Raw genomic sequence first — 8,582 nt, 5'->3', positions numbered from 1 at the left:
CTATCAAGAGAATGCATGAAGGGATATCATCAGAGGATGAACTCTCGGACACTTGTTCTGCAATCGCTTCGGATGATACAATGTCTAGCACAGGACAAACCAGAGAAGTACTCACGATCACCTCTGATCAATTTACTCAAATACTTCAAGAAGCTCTAGCCAAACAACGTGAAGAAATTAGAGTTGAAGTGAAGACAGAAATGGAGTTAGCTATCCAACAAATGAGAGAATTGCTAGCTCAGCGGCCTCAACCCCCTGAATCCAGTCAAAGAACTAAATCCAGCCACCACACTCAGAATGGTGTAGATGACAGTGATCCAGAAGTGGATGAAGTCATTATGGCTGATACACCTTCTAATGACAATAACGTTGGGGGTGGTTCAACAGATCTTCCCAATAACAACATTGGGGGTGGTTCAATTGCACTACTTAGTAATACTGGGGGTGACCCAATTATCTCTGCTCAACATCATTCAGAAAGAGATGAAGACGATGACGGGAAAATGCAAAAGCTTGAAAACAAAATCAATGCTTTGATGACGACCCAAGAAGTGAAGAGGACGGGTATTCCGTGTCCCTATCCAAGAGAATGGGATTCAATACCATACCCGACCAAATTCAATCTGATTAACTTCACACCATTTGAGGGGAAGAGTTCGCCGATTCAGCACTTGATTTATTTCAAGTCTCATTTGGGCATGATCTCTGGAAACGAGGCTTTAATGGTCCGGTCATTCGTTGGCACCCTTCGCGGGTCGGCCTTCGATTGGTACCGACGGCTCAAGCCAGGGAGCATCAATTGCTGGGATGACATAGAAAATTTGTTCCTCAACAACTTCTTCGATGATGACACCGAAGTGTCAATCGGAACCCTTCTGGATGAAAAACAAAAAGACGGGGAGTCAGTCGACAATTTTGTCAAGCGCTTCCGTAACAAGGCAATGAATTACAGAGATCCTGTTACAGAGGAGTTTATTCTGCAAACATGCCACAATAATCTCTCTATCGATGTCCTGGAAGCTCTGGGGATCGTACCATCCAAAACTTAGAAAGATTTGAAAATGCGCAGTGAACAAGCTGAACACTTTCTTAAAAGAAAGAAAGCTGAGAGAAGCCAACCGACGACATCTGTAATCACTGGGAACGCGACTCCCGATCCGAGGTTTCAAAAGGAGTATTCTTTCGAAGATGATGAAGCTCCAGCCATCTTGGAATACCTCCTCGCCAATGACAAAATCGAGCTACCACCTATTAAAGATCAGGAGGGAGCTAAGAGAATTACGGATCCAAACTACTGTGCGTACCACAGAAGGGTTCTTCATCCCACTGAGATTTGCTTCGGACTCAAAAATAAAATCCAAGCCTTAATTGACTCCGATGTCATAACGGCGGAACAAGTCAAGTAAAGACGACTCTAACTCCATTGGGTGAACGAGTATAAACTGTTTCCCCTCACTCCAAAGAGTATACGAGTATAAACTTCTCCTCGATACTCCAATAGGTATATGAGTCTAAACTGATTCCCACTCTTGACGGGAAATTCCTGGAGAATTTTTACATGTAATATTCTTAAGGATAACCCAGTCATGTAACTCAGTATGATGTTAAACCCAGTTTCGCGAAGGAAGCTGGGGGTGGATGATTCATGTAACGGGAAGTTCTCGGAAGAATGCTATATGTAATTTTCTTAGGGATAACCCGATCATTACAAACAAAGTGATAAACACTACATCCCCACGATGATTTTCGAATACTCTTTTGCTGAGATGAGATTCGATCACCTCTTTAGATCAATCTTCCCTCACAAAATTCCCATTTGGTCAAACCTTTAAACAGTTAGGACCAAAGCCAAAATCCCCTCTCGATTCCTTCCATGAACGAGAGGTCCACAAATTGAACGATCAAACCTTTAAACAGTTAGGATCGTCTCAAAACTTTCATCTGGTCAAACCTTTAAACAGTTAGGACCAAAGCCAAAATCCCCTCTCGATTCGTTCCATGAACGAGAGGTCCACAAATTGAACGATCAAACCTTTAAACAGTTAGGATCGTCTCAAATCCCTATGTTGGTCAAACCTTTAAACAGTAAGGACCAAAACCAAAATCCCCTCTCGATTCGTTCCATGAACGAGAGGTCCACAAATTGAACGATCAAACCTTTAAACAGTTAGGATCGTATCAAACTCCCATCCCATCTTGGTCAAACCTTTAAACAGTTAGGACCAAAGCCAAAATCCCCTCTCGATTCGTTCCATGAACGAGAGGTCCACAAATTAAACGATCAAACCTTTAAACAGTTAGGATCGTCTCAAATCCCCATGTTGGTCAAACCTTTAAACAGTTAGGACCAAAGCCAAAATCCCCTCTTGATTCGTTCCATGAACGAGAGGTCCACAAATTGAACGATCAAACCTTTAAACAGTTAGGATCATCTCAAATTCCCTGTTGGTCAAACCTTTAAACAGTTAGGACCAAAACCAAAATCCCCTCTCGATTCGTTCCATGAACGAGAGGTCCACAAATTGAACGATCAAACCTTTAAACAGTTAGGATCGTCTCAAATTCCCATCTTGGTCAAACCTTTAAACAGGTAGGACCAAAACCAAAATCCCCTCTCGATTCGTTCCATGAACGAGAGGTCCACAAATTGAACGATCAAACCTTTAAACAGTTAGGATCGTATCAAATTCCCATCTTGGTCAAACCTTTAAACAGTTAGGACCAAAACCAAAATCCCCTCTCGATTCGTTCCATGAACGAGAGGTCCACAAATTGAACGATCAAACCTTTAAACAGTTAGGATCGTCTCAAATTCCCATCTTGGTCAAACCTTTAAACAGTTAGGACCAAAACCAAAATCCCCTCTCGATTCGTTCCATGAACGAGAGGTCCACAAATTGAACGATCAAACCTTTAAACAGTTAGGATCGTCTCAAATTCCCATCTTGGTCAAACCTTTAAACAGTTAGGACCAAAGCCAAAATCCCCTCTCGATTCGTTCCATGAACGAGAGGTCCACAAATTGAACGATCAAACCTTTAAACAGTTAGGATCGTCTCAAATTCCCATCTTGGTCAAACCTTTAAACAGTTAGGACCAAAGCCAAAATCCCCTCTCGATTCGTTCCATGAACGAGAGGTCCACAAATTGAACGATCAAACCTTTAAACAGTTAGGATCGTCTCAAATTCCCATCTTGGTCAAACCTTTAAACAGTTAGGACCAAAGCCAAAATCCCCTCTCGATTCGTTCCATGAACGAGAGGTCCACAAATTGAACGATCAAACCTTTAAACAGTTAGGATCGTCTCAAATTCCCATCTTGGTCAAACCTTTAAACAGTTAGGACCAAAGCCAAAATCCCCTCTCGATTCGTTCCATGAACGAGAGGTCCACAAATTGAACGATCAAACCTTTAAACAGTTAGGATCGTCTCAAATTCCCATCTTGGTCAAACCTTTAAACAGTTAGGACCAAAGCCAAAATCCCCTCTCGATTCGTTCCATGAACGAGAGGTCCACAAATTGAACGATCAAACCTTTAAACAGTTAGGATCGTCTCAAATTCCCATCTTGGTCAAACCTTTAAACAGTTAGGACCAAAGCCAAAATCCCCTCTCGATTCGTTCCATGAACGAGAGGTCCACAAATTGAACGATCAAACCTTTAAACAGTTAGGATCGTCTCAAATTCCCATCTTGGTCAAACCTTTAAACAGTTAGGACCAAAGCCAAAATCCCCTCTCGATTCGTTCCATGAACGAGAGGTCCACAAATTGAACGATCAAACCTTTAAACAGTTAGGATCGTCTCAAATTCCCATCTTGGTCAAACCTTTAAACAGTTAGGACCAAAGCCAAAATCCCCTCTCGATTCGTTCCATGAACGAGAGGTCCACAAATTGAACGATCAAACCTTTAAACAGTTAGGATCGTCTCAAATTCCCATCTTGGTCAAACCTTTAAACAGTTAGGACCAAAGCCAAAATCCCCTCTCGATTCGTTCCATGAACGAGAGGTCCACAAATTGAACGATCAAACCTTTAAACAGTTAGGATCGTCTCAAATTCCCATCTTGGTCAAACCTTTAAACAGTTAGGACCAAAGCCAAAATCCCCTCTCGATTCGTTCCATGAACGAGAGGTCCACAAATTGAACGATCAAACCTTTAAACAGTTAGGATCGTCTCAAATTCCCATCTTGGTCAAACCTTTAAACAGTTAGGACCAAAGCCAAAATCCCCTCTCGATTCGTTCGAGACAGCAAACACTGTCTCGCCCGCCGAGACAGCAAATGCTGTCTCGCGAGCCTGTTTTCCACCAACTGTTCACGGAGGTTATAAATACCCCCCGAAGGCCATTTTTGAGAGGGCTGATCATTTTGAGCACTGTTAAGCAGAGAGAGCAGAGTTCCTGAGCTTCCGGCCACTCCTTGATATTCAGGTTTTGACTTGATTTCAAGAAGAACGACTATCTTACTTCGATAAGATATCGTTTCAATTTCTCACTTCGATAAACGAAGTCAGAATCATAAACCCCTCACGATTCAATCAGAATCTGTGATTTGGCGGTCCACGAGTCAAAGCGCTCCCGGCACAAGCAAAGATCCCACGCAAGCAGTGATCCAAACAACGATCCTGCGTTTGTTTCCCAAGAGTTGTAATTTTCATTTTGTTGTGTAAAAGAAGTCTTATAAAAAGGCTATTTCTTTTGAATTTATTGTAATCGACCGAAGATATAATGAATTCCATAACAAAACCAACTTTTGACGCAAACAAAAACAACAAGATGGATATGGAGAGAAACATGCGTTGAAAGTAATTAAGTACGTGGGGTAGTTTTCCGATGTTGATATGTCTTATCTTTTGAATATGTCTTTCCTTGACCAATAAATTACCACATCACATTTCACACTTCGACTTAATCGCTCTATTTTCATATTAGCATGTTTGTTGAAATTGGAACTCAATCTCGTAGTATTAATTAATATAACGGGGTGCTTAGACTAAACGTTTGGCAAACTAACCTCTTAATGCTTAGTGCATGATGCATTCAATTATTATATGAAATGCAAAATAATCCATGATACATAATTGGAACCAAAGATTGGCAACCAACCCAAACAGATATATGCATGCTAGTCTTATATATGTGAGTGCTGATGCTTTGAGGTCAGCTAGTAGCTTGTTGAAGTTAATAGAATTGAAGGGGGACCTAGATAATCAGACCTCTAAAAAATGGTCCTTACTATCTATAAGAAATATGCTAAAATTTAGATGCATATTCAAAAAACAAACAAACAAACTAGCAATTTCTTGAGCCTGAGAAAAAATAAAAAATAATATGAAACAATGTAAACAAAAAGACTAAATTAAAATTTAAAATATAGTGATTAAGTCTTTTAGAGAACAATAGCACTCTATCTGCATCTCAAAAGGGAGCTTCCTTTTTTTTTCTTTTTTCTTTTTTCTTTTTTTTTTGTGTGTGTGTGTGTGTGTGTGTGGGAAACTTAGTTGACTAATTACGAATAATAAAAAAAGTTGATAAAATTAAAATTAAATAGAACTGTAGCATCTAAGTTAAGGGGAGCAATTTATTTGAGGTTGACATATTATCTTCTGCAAGGATCTTTCCTTCACCAATACACTACCCTAAAACCCTGTGACCACTTCATTGCTTTCTTTACTAGTAGCATGATTATTGACGCTTCATCCAAATATTGCATTGATATAATGGGATGCTTAAAATAAAGAATAAAGATTTGTTAACAAAATTTCAATCCTTAATGCATCATATATTCAAATATTGGTATAACATGCAAAATATATAATCCAAAACATTGGAATCAAACCTTTGGTAACCTACCCTAACTAATATGCTAGCGTGAAAGATAAGTGAAGTCTCTAACTTTGGAGGAAATTTTAGTAGGTTGGTTAGGTAGTAGGTGCAGAAGAGACTAGGCACCAAAAATATAAAAAAAGGGCGTCAACTTTTAACTTATTGTATATTTTTATCTACAATTACCATTATAATTACCGTAGGAGACAAACCAAGCAAGGTTAATATATCCCTTGTATTTGGAAAATTAAAGGTGGATGATATGTTTATATAGTTGGTAATTAATTCATATATGAATCCAATGAAAATTTTGTAATAGAAGGGAGACAACCACACACGGATTATTTTCTTAGTTATAGTCGTTGTTATTATTGTTTTTCTTGGTCAAGCCGGCTAGGACAAAGGATTTTTTTTCTTTTAAGAAAGAAATTCTTAATTTGGGGGACTGTTACAAGTCTAAGGTGCCGTATAAAATAATTCTAGATGTTTTCGTTTCCGACTTTGATTGTAATATGTCAATGAGCTTACTTCCTGGGTATTATACTGCTAGAATAAAAATCTTATACTGCTAAAATAAAAATCTTACTGTCTGGGTATCTATTCCTCTGTAATAACGGGAGGATCCAAGATTTACTATTCATACTACAGTAAATTACAGCAGTATTGTTACTGTGACACAAGCAGGATGATCTAAGATTTACTATTCATGCTACTTTAAATAAATGTAACATTATTACTTTAGCACAAGCGAGAAATGTAGCGTTTAAAACCATTATTGTACCTTTGTTACTGTAGTTCAGGTGGCATGCTGTAGCATTTTCTAAAAATGTTACTGTATCGCTTACAGAAACTGTATTTAAAAACAGAATTACTACAGCGGAAATAAAAAAATAGAGACCGTGCTTTGCACGGGGTGCACACTAGTTATACCGCTAGAATAAAAATCAAAGTTTTAAGTTTTTTTTTCACTTCTCAATTATCGCTTAATTAGTTATGAGTAGATTAATGTTTGTTTTGGATGCAGCACAATTATTATGGAGATCAGCTTGCGTTTGGACGACGGAGGACGGCTGGTCAGATCCGAATGTGGAGTCCTGCCGTGTATTCCATTACACGCGCATTGTTCAAGCCACCAAAGTCACCAACCAACAACCTTTGCACCTTTAATTCCCTAAATACCCCCAGTGAATTGTGCTCGCCCCCTAATTAATTGGGAATTTTCCCGAGAAAAATTACATTTAAACTAATTTTAGCCTTTTTCTCGTTGGACTAGAGAATCAACTATAATGGTATTAATTAGTAATGAATGCAAAAGTTTATCCCTTTAGCCTAAAGTTTACCTTAGAGGCTGTTTGGTTCGTTTCCTAGATATAGGGAAATGCATTTCCATATATAAAAATATAAGTTGAGTTTTCTAAACTTTTCCAAAAAATAGATTGCTTCGCTTTGGTTCGCACAAAAAAATTGGTGGGAAACCAATGTATTTATTTTTTTTGTCTTTGGTTCACATGAAAAATTTGTTTATATGGCAAAAAGCCGACGTGGCTGTAGTTTTCGTCGATTTCACAAGGTTGAGAAAGGAATTGGGAGAGAGAAAAAATCTGATGTGGCGGCGATTTTCACCGAGTTTCCCTTCTTCAACCCTAGCGAACCAAAGATGAGAAAAAAAACCGACGGAAAGCTTACATCCTACGTGGCTACAAAAAATCTGATGTGGAGGCGGTATAAAACCTTTTCACCGAGTTAAAAAACGAACCAAACAGCCCCTTAATCTCATAATATAGTCTAGGGCGCTCCTAATATTTAGTCTTCTTTTTTACAAAGTCCCTAACTTTTTATTTTTGATAAAGGCGGGTATAAGTTTTTCATATTTCTCTAAAATTATCCTAACTTTTTATTTTTGACAAATATGCCTCTGAGTCTTACCCCGTTTTTCTAAGAAGCACCTAAGTTTTTTTTTGGGCAGCAAGACCTTTAAAGTTAACAACAAGGTTCGAGTGCTCCTTATAAGAGAAGATTAAAACTTAAGGGATATTTAGAAGAAAAGTGTAAAAACTTATGAACTTCGTTGTCGAAAAAAGAATGTTGAGAGCTTATTAGAAAAGAGGGGTAAAACTTAGAAACTTTTTTGTCAAAAATAAAAACATAGAGGCTTCTTAGTAAAAGAGAGTAAACCTTAGTGGCTTCTTAGACTATCTCCTTGCTTCAACCATGTACTCTAGAATTTTTATCAAAAATGCCTAATATTCAAATTCAATATTTTACTTTCTTAATCTCTCTTTGTTGGCATTTCGTAGTCTGCTTCTCAATAACAATATATACATATTCTTTACAAAGAATAAGATCCCATGTTGATATAAAATCTCTCATAAATATAATAATTATTTGAGGGCAATCTCCAACATTGAATCACAACAAATTTGACCATTATAAGATCCGGCCAAAAATAGTTATTATTATCACTGCGGATGAAAAAAGAATAAAGAAAAAAAGAAAAAAAAAGAATACAAGCTCCAAATGTCTCCAGTCTAATAGGTTTGCGATAATCGTTAGTTAAATAAATTATTTGTTTAGTATCAAGCTTGTACTGCTCAATAATAATTAGTAAATTTGATGGGTCCAAACATCAAATCAACGATTAGTAATTAAACCTCATAATAATCAAATCTCGGGGAGGGCAAAACGGTAATTCAGTACTTCAACATGTGCCTTTTACTTATTTTTCCCTCTTTTTTTCTTCTTCTTTCCCT

This window comes from Asparagus officinalis, chromosome 6 (genome assembly GCF_001876935.1).
Source record: "Asparagus officinalis chromosome 6, Aspof.V1, whole genome shotgun sequence".
Classification (NCBI taxonomy): domain Eukaryota; kingdom Viridiplantae; phylum Streptophyta; class Magnoliopsida; order Asparagales; family Asparagaceae; genus Asparagus; species Asparagus officinalis.
Note: the sequence above shows the minus strand (reverse complement) of the source record.